Source organism: Triturus cristatus, chromosome 4_1, assembly GCF_964204655.1.
Source record: "Triturus cristatus chromosome 4_1, aTriCri1.1, whole genome shotgun sequence".
Taxonomy (NCBI): domain Eukaryota; kingdom Metazoa; phylum Chordata; class Amphibia; order Caudata; family Salamandridae; genus Triturus; species Triturus cristatus.
The window spans coordinates 136,860,704-136,873,203 of record NC_140585.1 but is presented as its reverse complement, the minus strand read 5'-3'; the positions used below and the strand labels follow the sequence as shown (position 1 = coordinate 136,873,203).

Here is a 12,500-nt window from a genome sequence, read left to right as displayed (position 1 = left end):
ACCATTTTCTAAGCCCAGTATATTGAGAAAAGAAGTAAGTCAAGAAGAAGTGTGGAGTCGAAAGTGGTTCTCCAATTTCTCTCCACTTGCTAAAATTGCAAAGTCTCCATTATAGCATAGAAGAGAGCGTTAAAGTCGGGGATGGAAGAGGATGAAAATGGGAAGTTTACTTATAGAGAGAAGTGAGAAATGCCCTGTGTGCACACACCGGTGTCTGACCATAGAATACATTTAAATAATGTCTCTAGAAAAGAGCTGTGCATGTGTGCCTCAGTGGCCTAATGGATAAGGCACTGGCCTCATAAGACAGGGATTGTGGGTTCGAGTCCCATCTGAGGTGATAACGAAAATCCTCCCTCTATCTTTTCCAGAAAATTAGGTAGATTTATTACATGCTTCCTCTCAGAAGTTTATGAGGGATTAGTTACTTTGAAACGGTCCCATTTTACTTGTGTACACTTCACAGTCATGTTAGTGTTCTGAAACTGCAAAGTATATTTTTAAATGCCTATTTTTGTGAGATGCATTTTCGACCGGCCAGAACATATTCCTTTGGAAAAAATGATTTGAATTGGATTGGTGTGAATCTTGTTTCTAGAGGTGGTGACAGGCTTTCAGCTACTTGAATAGGTCAAGCCAGGATTCATAAAACGTATACAACCTATGTGAGTGTGAAAAATTAGCATATGCAGGAAGGAGCAATTTGTCCTCCTTTAAAAATTGTTTCACTCAAAGTCTGGAAACTTCCAGAGCTATGTAGAGAATACAAATGAGCTTTAAACGCATGAGGAAAGAGGTTTGTATGCAAAAAGGAAAACAAAAGCATATCGTACTCATAAAATACTCAATATATAGATTCCAAAAAAGTGCTTCCAGCGAAAAGAGCTGAAAGAACACTATGGGATGTAAACCTGAATACCTTTCAATAATATGTTCTCCATCCATGCATACCACCTACATGATAAAAATCATCTCAGGAGAATGGATGACCACGTGGCCTAATGGATAAGGCGTCTGACTTCGGATCAGAAGATTGAGGGTTCGAGTCCCTTCGTGGTCATTTTTGGCCAATGGTCACACAATCTGCTTTACATTCAGAGTGGAAAAAGTCTTTTCCAATACTCTTGTAGTCCTCACTTTCTCATTACTAATCATTAATAAAGTGGAGTACATACTGTAAACTCATTCAGGTTGCATCTTCAGTCTAACTACTTGTGCCTTTTAGTGGCATTAAAAAGTGCTTCTATGCCGACGCACTGAATATGTAATAGGTTTGCAGAATTTTGACGTGACAGAATGGGTTTTTAGCTTAAGTGTGTGTAGAAGAACTGCAAGGTGTGTGCCTATGTGTGCATAGAGTGCTACATGTGTAAAGTCTGTATGATTTGGGCAGTTAAAGTGCTGATTTTGCCTCCGAGTAAGAAAAGTACTACAAAAAATGTATAAAGGATCGGCACATTGGCTGCTTTTGCTGATGCCCCCGTTGCCTAATTTGTAGTGCAATGGTTAAGTTGCAGAGTGTGGTTGAACTTGGTTAGGAGACTTGGTGCCTCTTTACGTGTCCTGCTGATGATAAGGATGGCTTGATACCATTTTCTAAGCCCAGTGTATTGAGAAAAGAAGTAAGTCAAGAAGAAGTGTGGAGTCGAAAGTGGTTCTCCAATTTCTCTCCACTTGCTAAAATGTCAAAGTCTCCATTATAGCATAGAAGAGAGCGTTAAAGTCGGGGATGGAAGAGGATGAAAATGGGAAGTTTACTTATAGAGAGAAGTGAGAAATGCCCTGTGTGCACACACCGGTGTCTGACCATAGAATACATTTAAATAATGTCTCTAGAAAAGAGCTATGCATGTGTGCCTCAGTGGCCTAATGGATATGGCACTGGCCTCCTAAGCCAGGGATTGTGGGTTCGAGTCCCATCTGAGGTGATAACAAAAATCCTCCCTCTATCTTTTCCAGAAAATTAGGTAGATTTATTACATGCTTCCTCTCAGAAATTTATGAGGGATTAGGTACTTTGAAACGGTCCCATTTTACTTGTCTACACTTCACAGTCATGTTAGTGTTCTGAAACTGCAAAGTATATTTTTAAATGCCTATTTTTGTGAGATGCATTTTCGACCGGCCAGAACATAATCCTTTGGAAAAAATGATTTGAATTGGATTGGTGTGAATCTTGTTTCTAGAGGTGGTGACAGGCTTTCAGCTACTTGAATAGGTCAAGCCAGGATTCATAAAACGTATACAACCTATGTGAGTGTGAAAAATTAGCATATGCAGGAAGGAGCAATTTGTCCTACTTTCAAAACAGTTTCACTCCACGTCTGGAAACTTCCAGAGCTATGTAGAGAATACAAATGAGCTTTAAACTCATGAGGAAAGAGGTTTGTATGCAAAAAGGAAAACAAAAGCATATCGTACTCATAAAATACTCAATATATAGATTCCAAAAAAGTGCTTCCAGCGAAAAGAGCTGAAAGAACACTATGGGATGTAAACCTGAATACCTTTCAATAATATGTTCTCCATCCATGCATACCACCTACATGATAAAAATCATCTCAGGTGGACGGATGACCGCGTGGCCTAATGGATAAGGCGTCTGACTTTGGATCAGAAGATTGAGGGTTCGAGTCCTTTCGTGGTCGTTTTTGGCCAATGGTCACACAATCTGCTTTACATTCAGAGTGGAAAAAGTATTTTTCAATACTCTTGTAGTCCTCACTTTCTCAGTACTAATCATTAATAAAGTGGAGTACATACTGTAAACTCATTCAGGTTGCATCTTCAGTCTAACTACTTGTGCATTTTAGTGGCATTAAAAAGTGCTTCTATGCCGACGCACTGAATATGTAATAGGTTTGCAGAATTTTGACGTGACAGAATGGGTTTTTAGCTTAAGTGTGTGTAGAAGAACTGCAAGGTGTGTGCCTATGTGTGCATAGAGTGCTACATGTGTAAAATCTGTATGATTTGGGCAGTTAAAGTGCTGATTTTGCCTTCGAGTAAGAAAAGTACTACACAAAATGTATAAAGGATCGGCACATTGGCTGCCTTTGCTGATGCCCCCGTTGCCTAATTTGTAGTGCAATGGTTAAGTTGCAGAGTGTGGTTGAACTTGGTTAGGAGACTTGGTGCCTCTTTCCGTGTCCTACTGATGATAAGGATGGCTTGATACCATTTTCTAAGCCCAGTATATTGAGAAAAGAAGTAAGTGAAGAAGAAGTGTGGAGTCGAAAGTGGTTCTCCAATTTCTCTCCACTTGCTAAAATTGCAAAGTCTCCATTAAAGCATAGAAGAGAGCGTTAAAGTCAAGGATGGAAGAGGATGAAAATGGGAAGTTTACTTATAGAGAGAAGTGAGAAATGCCCTGTGTGCACACACCGGTGTCTGACCATAGAATACATTTAAATAATGCCTCTAGAAAAGAGCTATGCTTGTGTGCCTCAGTGGCCTAATGGATAAGGCACTGGCCTCCTAAGCCAGAGATTGTGGGTTCAAGTCCCATCTGAGGTGATAACAAAAATCCTCCCTCTTTCTTTACCAGAAAATTAGGTAGATTTATTACATGCTTCCTCTCACAAGTTTATGAGGGATTAGGTACTTTGTAACGGTCCCATTTTACTTGTGCACACTTCACAGTCATGTTAGTGTTCTGAAACTGCAAAGTATATTTTTAAATGCCTATTTTTGTGAGATGCATTTTCGACCAGCCAGAACATATTCCTTTGGAAAAAATGATTTGAATTGGATTGGTGTGAATCTTGTTTCTAGAGGTGGTGACAGGCTTTCAGCTACTTGAATAGGTCAAGCCAAGATTCATAAAACTTATACAACCTATGTGAGTGTGAAAAATTAGCATATGCAGGAAGGAGCAATTTGTCCTACTTTCAAAACAGTTTCACTCCATGTCTGGAAACTTCCAGAGCTATGTAGAGAATACAAATGAGCTTTAAACGCATGAGGAAAGAGTTTTGTATGCAAAAAGGAAAACAAAAGCATATCGTACTCATAAAATACTCAATATATAGATTCCAAAAAAGTGCTTCCAGCGAAAAGAGCTGAAAGAACACTATGGGATGTAAACCTGAATACCTTTCAATAATATGTTCTCCATCCATGCATACCACCTACATGATAAAAATCATCTCAGGTGAACGGATGACCGCGTGGCCTAATGGATAAGGCGTCTGACTTCGGATCAGAAGATTAAGGGTTCAAGTCCCTTCGTGATCATTTTTGGCCAATGGTCACACAATCTGCTTTACATTCAAAGTGGAAAAAGTCTTTTCCAATACTCTTGTAGTCCTCACTTTCTCATTACTAATCATTAATAAAGTGGAGTACATACTGTAAACTCATTCAGGTTGCATCTTCAGTCTAACTACTTGTGCCTTTTAGTGGCATTAAAAAGTGCTTCTATGCCGACGCACTGAATATGTAATAGGTTTGCAGAATTTTGACGTGACAGAATGGGTTTTTAGCTTAAGTGTGTGTAGAAGAACTGCAAGGTGTGTGCCTATGTGTGCATAGAGTGCTACATGTGTAAAGTCTGTATGATTTGGGCAGTTAAAGTGCTGATTTTGCCTCCGAGTAAGAAAAGTACTACAAAAAATGTATAAAGGATCGGCACATTGGCTGCCTTTGCTGATGCCCCCGTTGCCTAATTTGTAGTGCAATGGTTAAGTTGCAGAGTGTGGTTGAACTTGGTTAGGAGACTTGGTGCCTCTTTCCGTGTCCTGCTGATGATAAGGATGGCTTGATACCATTTTCTAAGCCCAGTATATTGAGAAAAGAAGTAAGTCAAGAAGAAGTGTGGAGTCGAAAGTGGTTCTCCAATTTCTCTCCACTTGTTAAAATTGCAAAGTCTCCATTATAGCATAGAAGAGAGCGTTAAAGTCGGGGATGGAAGAGGATGAAAATGGGAAGTTTACTTATAGAGAGAAGTGAGAAATGCCCTGTGTGCACACACCGGTGTCTGACCATAGAATACATTTAAATAATGTCTCTAGAAAAGAGCTATGCATGTGTGCCTCAGTGGCCTAATGGATAAGGCACTGGCCTCATAAGACAGGGATTGTGGGTTCGAGTCCCATCTGAGGTGATAACGAAAATCCTCCCTCTATCTTTTCCAGAAAATTAGGTAGATTTATTACATGCTTCCTCTCAGAAGTTTATGAGGGATTAGTTACTTTGAAACGGTCCCATTTTACTTGTGTACACTTCACAGTCATGTTAGTGTTCTGAAACTGCAAAGTATATTTTTAAATGCCTATTTTTGTGAGATGCATTTTCGACCGGCCAGAACATATTCCTTTGGAAAAAATGATTTGAATTGGATTGGTGTGAATCTTGTTTCTAGAGGTGGTGACAGGCTTTCAGCTACTTGAATAGGTCAAGCCAGGATTCATAAAACGTATACAACCTATGTGAGTGTGAAAAATTAGCATATGCAGGAAGGAGCAATTTGTCCTCCTTTAAAAATTGTTTCACTCAAAGTCTGGAAACTTCCAGAGCTATGTAGAGAATACAAATGAGCTTTAAACGCATGAGGAAAGAGGTTTGTATGCAAAAAGGAAAACAAAAGCATATCGTACTCATAAAATACTCAATATATAGATTCCAAAAAAGTGCTTCCAGCGAAAAGAGCTGAAAGAACACTATGGGATGTAAACCTGAATACCTTTCAATAATATGTTCTCCATCCATGCATACCACCTACATGATAAAAATCATCTCAGGTGAATGGATGACCACGTGGCCTAATGGATAAGGCGTCTGACTTCGGATCAGAAGATTGAGGGTTCGAGTCCCTTCGTGGTCATTTTTGGCCAATGGTCACACAATCTGCTTTACATTCAGAGTGGAAAAAGTCTTTTCCAATACTCTTGTAGTCCTCACTTTCTCATTACTAATCATTAATAAAGTGGAGTACATACTGTAAACTCATTCAGGTTGCATCTTCAGTCTAACTACTTGTGCCTTTTAGTGGCATTAAAAAGTGCTTCTATGCCGACGCACTGAATATGTAATAGGTTTGCAGAATTTTGACGTGACAGAATGGGTTTTTAGCTTAAGTGTGTGTAGAAGAACTGCAAGGTGTGTGCCTATGTGTGCATAGAGTGCTACATGTGTAAAGTCTGTATGATTTGGGCAGTTAAAGTGCTGATTTTGCCTCCGAGTAAGAAAAGTACTACAAAAAATGTATAAAGGATCGGCACATTGGCTGCTTTTGCTGATGCCCCCGTTGCCTAATTTGTAGTGCAATGGTTAAGTTGCAGAGTGTGGTTGAACTTGGTTAGGAGACTTGGTGCCTCTTTCCGTGTCCTACTGATGATAAGGATGGCTTGATACCATTTTCTAAGCCCAGTGTATTGAGAAAAGAAGTAAGTCAAGAAGAAGTGTGGAGTCGAAAGTGGTTCTCCAATTTCTCTCCACTTGCTAAAATTTCAAAGTCTCCATTATAGCATAGAAGAGAGCGTTAAAGTCGGGGATGGAAGAGGATGAAAATGGGAAGTTTACTTATAGAGAGAAGTGAGAAATGCCCTGTGTGCACACACCGGTGTCTGACCATAGAATACATTTAAATAATGTCTCTAGAAAAGAGCTATGCATGTGTGCCTCAGTGGCCTAATGGATAAGGCACTGGCCTCCTAAGCCAGGGATTGTGGGTTCGAGTCCCATCTGAGGTGATAACAAAAATCCTCCCTCTATCTTTTCCAGAAAATTAGGTAGATTTATTACATGCTTCCTCTCAGAAGTTTATGAGGGATTAGGTACTTTGAAACGGTCCCATTTTACTTGTCTACACTTCACAGTCATGTTAGTGTTCTGAAACTGCAAAGTATATTTTTAAATGCCTATTTTTGTGAGATGCATTTTCGACCGGCCAGAACATAATCCTTTGGAAAAAATGATTTGAATTGGATTGGTGTGAATCTTGTTTCTAGAGGTGGTGACAGGCTTTCAGCTACTTGAATAGGTCAAGCCAGGATTCATAAAACGTATACAACCTATGTGAGTGTGAAAAATTAGCATATGCAGGAAGGAGCAATTTGTCCTACTTTCAAAACAGTTTCACTCCACGTCTGGAAACTTCCAGAGCTATGTAGAGAATACAAATGAGCTTTAAACTCATGAGGAAAGAGGTTTGTATGCAAAAAGGAAAACAAAAGCATATCGTACTCATAAAATACTCAATATATAGATTCCAAAAAAGTGCTTCCAGCGAAAAGAGCTGAAAGAACACTATGGGATGTAAACCTGAATACCTTTCAATAATATGTTCTCCATCCATGCATACCACCTACATGATAAAAATCATCTCAGGTGGACGGATGACCGCGTGGCCTAATGGATAAGGCGTCTGACTTTGGATCAGAAGATTGAGGGTTCGAGTCCTTTCGTGGTCGTTTTTGGCCAATGGTCACACAATCTGCTTTACATTCAGAGTGGAAAAAGTATTTTTCAATACTCTTGTAGTCCTCACTTTCTCAGTACTAATCATTAATAAAGTGGAGTACATACTGTAAACTCATTCAGGTTGCATCTTCAGTCTAACTACTTGTGCATTTTAGTGGCATTAAAAAGTGCTTCTATGCCGACGCACTGAATATGTAATAGGTTTGCAGAATTTTGACGTGACAGAATGGGTTTTTAGCTTAAGTGTGTGTAGAAGAACTGCAAGGTGTGTGCCTATGTGTGCATAGAGTGCTACATGTGTAAAATCTGTATGATTTGGGCAGTTAAAGTGCTGATTTTGCCTTCGAGTAAGAAAAGTACTACACAAAATGTATAAAGGATCGGCACATTGGCTGCCTTTGCTGATGCCCCCGTTGCCTAATTTGTAGTGCAATGGTTAAGTTGCAGAGTGTGGTTGAACTTGGTTAGGAGACTTGGTGCCTCTTTCCGTGTCCTACTGATGATAAGGATGGCTTGATACCATTTTCTAAGCCCAGTATATTGAGAAAAGAAGTAAGTGAAGAAGAAGTGTGGAGTCGAAAGTGGTTCTCCAATTTCTCTCCACTTGCTAAAATTGCAAAGTCTCCATTAAAGCATAGAAGAGAGCGTTAAAGTCAAGGATGGAAGAGGATGAAAATGGGAAGTTTACTTATAGAGAGAAGTGAGAAATGCCCTGTGTGCACACACCGGTGTTAGACCATAGAATACATTTAAATAATGCCTCTAGAAAAGAGCTATGCTTGTGTGCCTCAGTGGCCTAATGGATAAGGCACTGGCCTCCTAAGCCAGAGATTGTGGGTTCAAGTCCCATCTGAGGTGATAACAAAAATCCTCCCTCTTTCTTTTCCAGAAAATTAGGTAGATTTATTACATGCTTCCTCTCACAAGTTTATGAGGGATTAGGTACTTTGTAACGGTCCCATTTTACTTGTGCACACTTCACAGTCATGTTAGTGTTCTGAAACTGCAAAGTATATTTTTAAATGCCTATTTTTGTGAGATGCATTTTCGACCAGCCAGAACATATTCCTTTGGAAAAAATGATTTGAATTGGATTGGTGTGAATCTTGTTTCTAGAGGTGGTGACAGGCTTTCAGCTACTTGAATAGGTCAAGCCAGGATTCATAAAACTTATACAACCTATGTGAGTGTGAAAAATTAGCATATGCAGGAAGGAGCAATTTGTCCTACTTTCAAAACAGTTTCACTCCACGTCTGGAAACTTCCAGAGCTATGTAGAGAATACAAATGAGCTTTAAACGCATGAGGAAAGAGTTTTGTATGCAAAAAGGAAAACAAAAGCATATCGTACTCATAAAATACTCAATATATAGATTCCAAAAAAGTGCTTCCAGCGAAAAGAGCTGAAAGAACACTATGGGATGTAAACCTGAATACCTTTCAATAATATGTTCTCCATCCATGCATACCACCTACATGATAAAAATCATCTCAGGTGAACGGATGACCGCGTGGCCTAATGGATAAGGCGTCTGACTTCGGATCAGAAGATTGAGGGTTCAAGTCCCTTCGTGATCATTTTTGGCCAATGGTCACACAATCTGCTTTACATTCAAAGTGGAAAAAGTCTTTTCCAATACTCTTGTAGTCCTCACTTTCTCATTACTAATCATTAATAAAGTGGAGTACATACTGTAAACTCATTCAGGTTGCATCTTCAGTCTAACTACTTGTGCATTTTAGTGGCATTAAAAAGTGCTTCTATGCCGACGCACTGAATATGTAATAGGTTTGCAGAATTTTGACGTGACAGAATGGGTTTTTAGCTTAAGTGTGTGTAGAAGAACTGCAAGGTGTGTGCCTATGTGTGCATAGAGTGCTACATGTGTAAAGTCTGTATGATTTGGGCAGTTAAAGTGCTGATTTTGCCTCCGAGTAAGAAAAGTACTACAAAAAATGTATAAAGGATCGGCACATTGGCTGCCTTTGCTGATGCCCCCGTTGCCTAATTTGTAGTGCAATGGTTAAGTTGCAGAGTGTGGTTGAACTTGGTTAGGAGACTTGGTGCCTCTTTCCGTGTCCTGCTGATGATAAGGATGGCTAGATACCATTTTCTAAGCCCAGTATATTGAGAAAAGAAGTAAGTCAAGAAGAAGTGTGGAGTCGAAAGTGGTTCTCCAATTTCTCTCCACTTGCTAAAATTGCAAAGTCTCCATTATAGCATAGAAGAGAGCGTTAAAGTCGGGGATGGAAGAGGATGAAAATGGGAAGTTTACTTATAGAGAGAAGTGAGAAATGCCCTGTGTGCACACACCAGTGTCTGACCATAGAATACATTTAAATAATGTCTCTAGAAAAGAGCTATGCATGTGTGCCTCAGTGGCCTAATGGATAAGGCACTGGCCTCATAAGACAGGGATTGTGGGTTCGAGTCCCATCTGAGGTGATAACGAAAATCCTCCCTCTATCTTTTCCAGAAAATTAGGTAGATTTATTACATGCTTCCTCTCAGAAGTTTATGAGGGATTAGTTACTTTGAAACGGTCCCATTTTACTTGTGTACACTTCACAGTCATGTTAGTGTTCTGAAACTGCAAAGTATATTTTTAAATGCCTATTTTTGTGAGATGCATTTTCGACCGGCCAGAACATATTCCTTTGGAAAAAATGATTTAAATTGGATTGGTGTGAATCTTGTTTCTAGAGGTGGTGACAGGCTTTCAGCTACTTGAATAGGTCAAGCCAGGATTCATAAAACGTATACAACCTATGTGAGTGTGAAAAATTAGCATATGCAGGAAGGAGCAATTTGTCCTCCTTTAAAAATTGTTTCACTCAAAGTCTGGAAACTTCCAGAGCTATGTAGAGAATACAAATGAGCTTTAAACGCATGAGGAAAGAGGTTTGTATGCAAAAAGGAAAACAAAAGCATATCGTACTCATAAAATACTCAATATATAGATTCCAAAAAAGTGCTTCCAGCGAAAAGAGCTGAAAGAACACTATGGGATGTAAACCTGAATACCTTTCAATAATATGTTCTCCATCCATGCATACCACCTACATGATAAAAATCATCTCAGGTGAATGGATGACCACGTGGCCTAATGGATAAGGCGTCTGACTTCGGATCAGAAGATTGAGGGTTCGAGTCCCTTCGTGGTCATTTTTGGCCAATGGTCACACAATCTGCTTTACATTCAGAGTGGAAAAAGTCTTTTCCAATACTCTTGTAGTCCTCACTTTCTCATTACTAATCATTAATAAAGTGGAGTACATACTGTAAACTCATTCAGGTTGCATCTTCAGTCTAACTACTTGTGCCTTTTAGTGGCATTAAAAAGTGCTTCTATGCCGACGCACTGAATATGTAATAGGTTTGCAGAATTTTGACGTGACAGAATGGGTTTTTAGCTTAAGTGTGTGTAGAAGAACTGCAAGGTGTGTGCCTATGTGTGCATAGAGTGCTACATGTGTAAAGTCTGTATGATTTGGGCAGTTAAAGTGCTGATTTTGCCTCCGAGTAAGAAAAGTACTACAAAAAATGTATAAAGGATCGGCACATTGGCTGCTTTTGCTGATGCCCCCGTTGCCTAATTTGTAGTGCAATGGTTAAGTTGCAGAGTGTGGTTGAACTTGGTTAGGAGACTTGGTGCCTCTTTACGTGTCCTGCTGATGATAAGGATGGCTTGATACCATTTTCTAAGCCCAGTGTATTGAGAAAAGAAGTAAGTCAAGAAGAAGTGTGGAGTCGAAAGTGGTTCTCCAATTTCTCTCCACTTGCTAAAATTTCAAAGTCTCCATTATAGCATAGAAGAGAGCGTTAAAGTCGGGGATGGAAGAGGATGAAAATGGGAAGTTTACTTATAGAGAGAAGTGAGAAATGCCCTGTGTGCACACACCGGTGTCTGACCATAGAATACATTTAAATAATGTCTCTAGAAAAGAGCTATGCATGTGTGCCTCAGTGGCCTAATGGATAAGGCACTGGCCTCCTAAGCCAGGGATTGTGGGTTCGAGTCCCATCTGAGGTGATAACAAAAATCCTCCCTCTATCTTTTCCAGAAAATTAGGTAGATTTATTACATGCTTCCTCTCAGAAGTTTATGAGGGATTAGGTACTTTGAAACGGTCCCATTTTACTTGTCTACACTTCACAGTCATGTTAGTGTTCTGAAACTGCAAAGTATATTTTTAAATGCCTATTTTAGTGAGATGCATTTTCGACCGGCCAGAACATAATCCTTTGGAAAAAATGATTTGAATTGGATTGGTGTGAATCTTGTTTCTAGAGGTGGTGACAGGCTTTCAGCTACTTGAATAGGTCAAGCCAGGATTCATAAAACGTATACAACCTATGTGAGTGTGAAAAATTAGCATATGCAGGAAGGAGCAATTTGTCCTACTTTCAAAACAGTTTCACTCCACGTCTGGAAACTTCCAGAGCTATGTAGAGAATACAAATGAGCTTTAAACTCATGAGGAAAGAGGTTTGTATGCAAAAAGGAAAACAAAAGCATATCGTACTCATAAAATACTCAATATATAGATTCCAAAAAAGTGCTTCCAGCGAAAAGAGCTGAAAGAACACTATGGGATGTAAACCTGAATACCTTTCAATAATATGTTCTCCATCCATGCATACCACCTACATGATAAAAATCATCTCAGGTGGACGGATGACCGCGTGGCCTAATGGATAAGGCGTCTGACTTTGGATCAGAAGATTGAGGGTTCGAGTCCTTTCGTGGTCGTTTTTGGCCAATGGTCACACAATCTGCTTTACATTCAGAGTGGAAAAAGTATTTTTCAATACTCTTGTAGTCCTCACTTTCTCAGTACTAATCATTAATAAAGTGGAGTACATACTGTAAACTCATTCAGGTTGCATCTTCAGTCTAACTACTTGTGCATTTTAGTGGCATTAAAAAGTGCTTCTATGCCGACGCACTGAATATGTAATAGGTTTGCAGAATTTTGACGTGACAGAATGGGTTTTTAGCTTAAGTGTGTGTAGAAGAACTGCAAGGTGTGTGCCTATGTGTGCATAGAGTGCTACATGTGTAAAATCTGTATGA

General features: G+C 39.5%; 8 non-coding genes across 8 annotated transcripts; all 8 read left to right on the top strand.

Moving 5' to 3' along the window:
• Window positions 1-987: 987 nt before the first annotated feature.
• TRNAR-UCG (transfer RNA arginine (anticodon UCG)) lies at window positions 988-1,060 on the top strand. Its single transcript has one exon. It is a non-coding gene; the product is annotated as a tRNA-Arg (tRNA).
• Window positions 1,061-1,855: 795 nt separating this feature from the next.
• Window positions 1,856-1,928, top strand: TRNAR-CCU (transfer RNA arginine (anticodon CCU)). Its single transcript has one exon. It is a non-coding gene; the product is annotated as a tRNA-Arg (tRNA).
• A 1,515-nt stretch (window positions 1,929-3,443) lies between these two features.
• On the top strand, window positions 3,444-3,516 carry TRNAR-CCU (transfer RNA arginine (anticodon CCU)). Its single transcript has one exon. It is a non-coding gene; the product is annotated as a tRNA-Arg (tRNA).
• Window positions 3,517-5,751: 2,235 nt separating this feature from the next.
• TRNAR-UCG (transfer RNA arginine (anticodon UCG)) lies at window positions 5,752-5,824 on the top strand. The gene has a single exon. It is a non-coding gene; the product is annotated as a tRNA-Arg (tRNA).
• A 795-nt stretch (window positions 5,825-6,619) lies between these two features.
• TRNAR-CCU (transfer RNA arginine (anticodon CCU)) lies at window positions 6,620-6,692 on the top strand. The gene has a single exon. It is a non-coding gene; the product is annotated as a tRNA-Arg (tRNA).
• Window positions 6,693-8,207: 1,515 nt separating this feature from the next.
• On the top strand, window positions 8,208-8,280 carry TRNAR-CCU (transfer RNA arginine (anticodon CCU)). Its single transcript has one exon. It is a non-coding gene; the product is annotated as a tRNA-Arg (tRNA).
• Window positions 8,281-10,515: 2,235 nt separating this feature from the next.
• TRNAR-UCG (transfer RNA arginine (anticodon UCG)) lies at window positions 10,516-10,588 on the top strand. The gene has a single exon. It is a non-coding gene; the product is annotated as a tRNA-Arg (tRNA).
• Window positions 10,589-11,383: 795 nt separating this feature from the next.
• On the top strand, window positions 11,384-11,456 carry TRNAR-CCU (transfer RNA arginine (anticodon CCU)). The gene has a single exon. It is a non-coding gene; the product is annotated as a tRNA-Arg (tRNA).
• The last annotated feature ends 1,044 nt before the right edge of the window (window positions 11,457-12,500 follow it).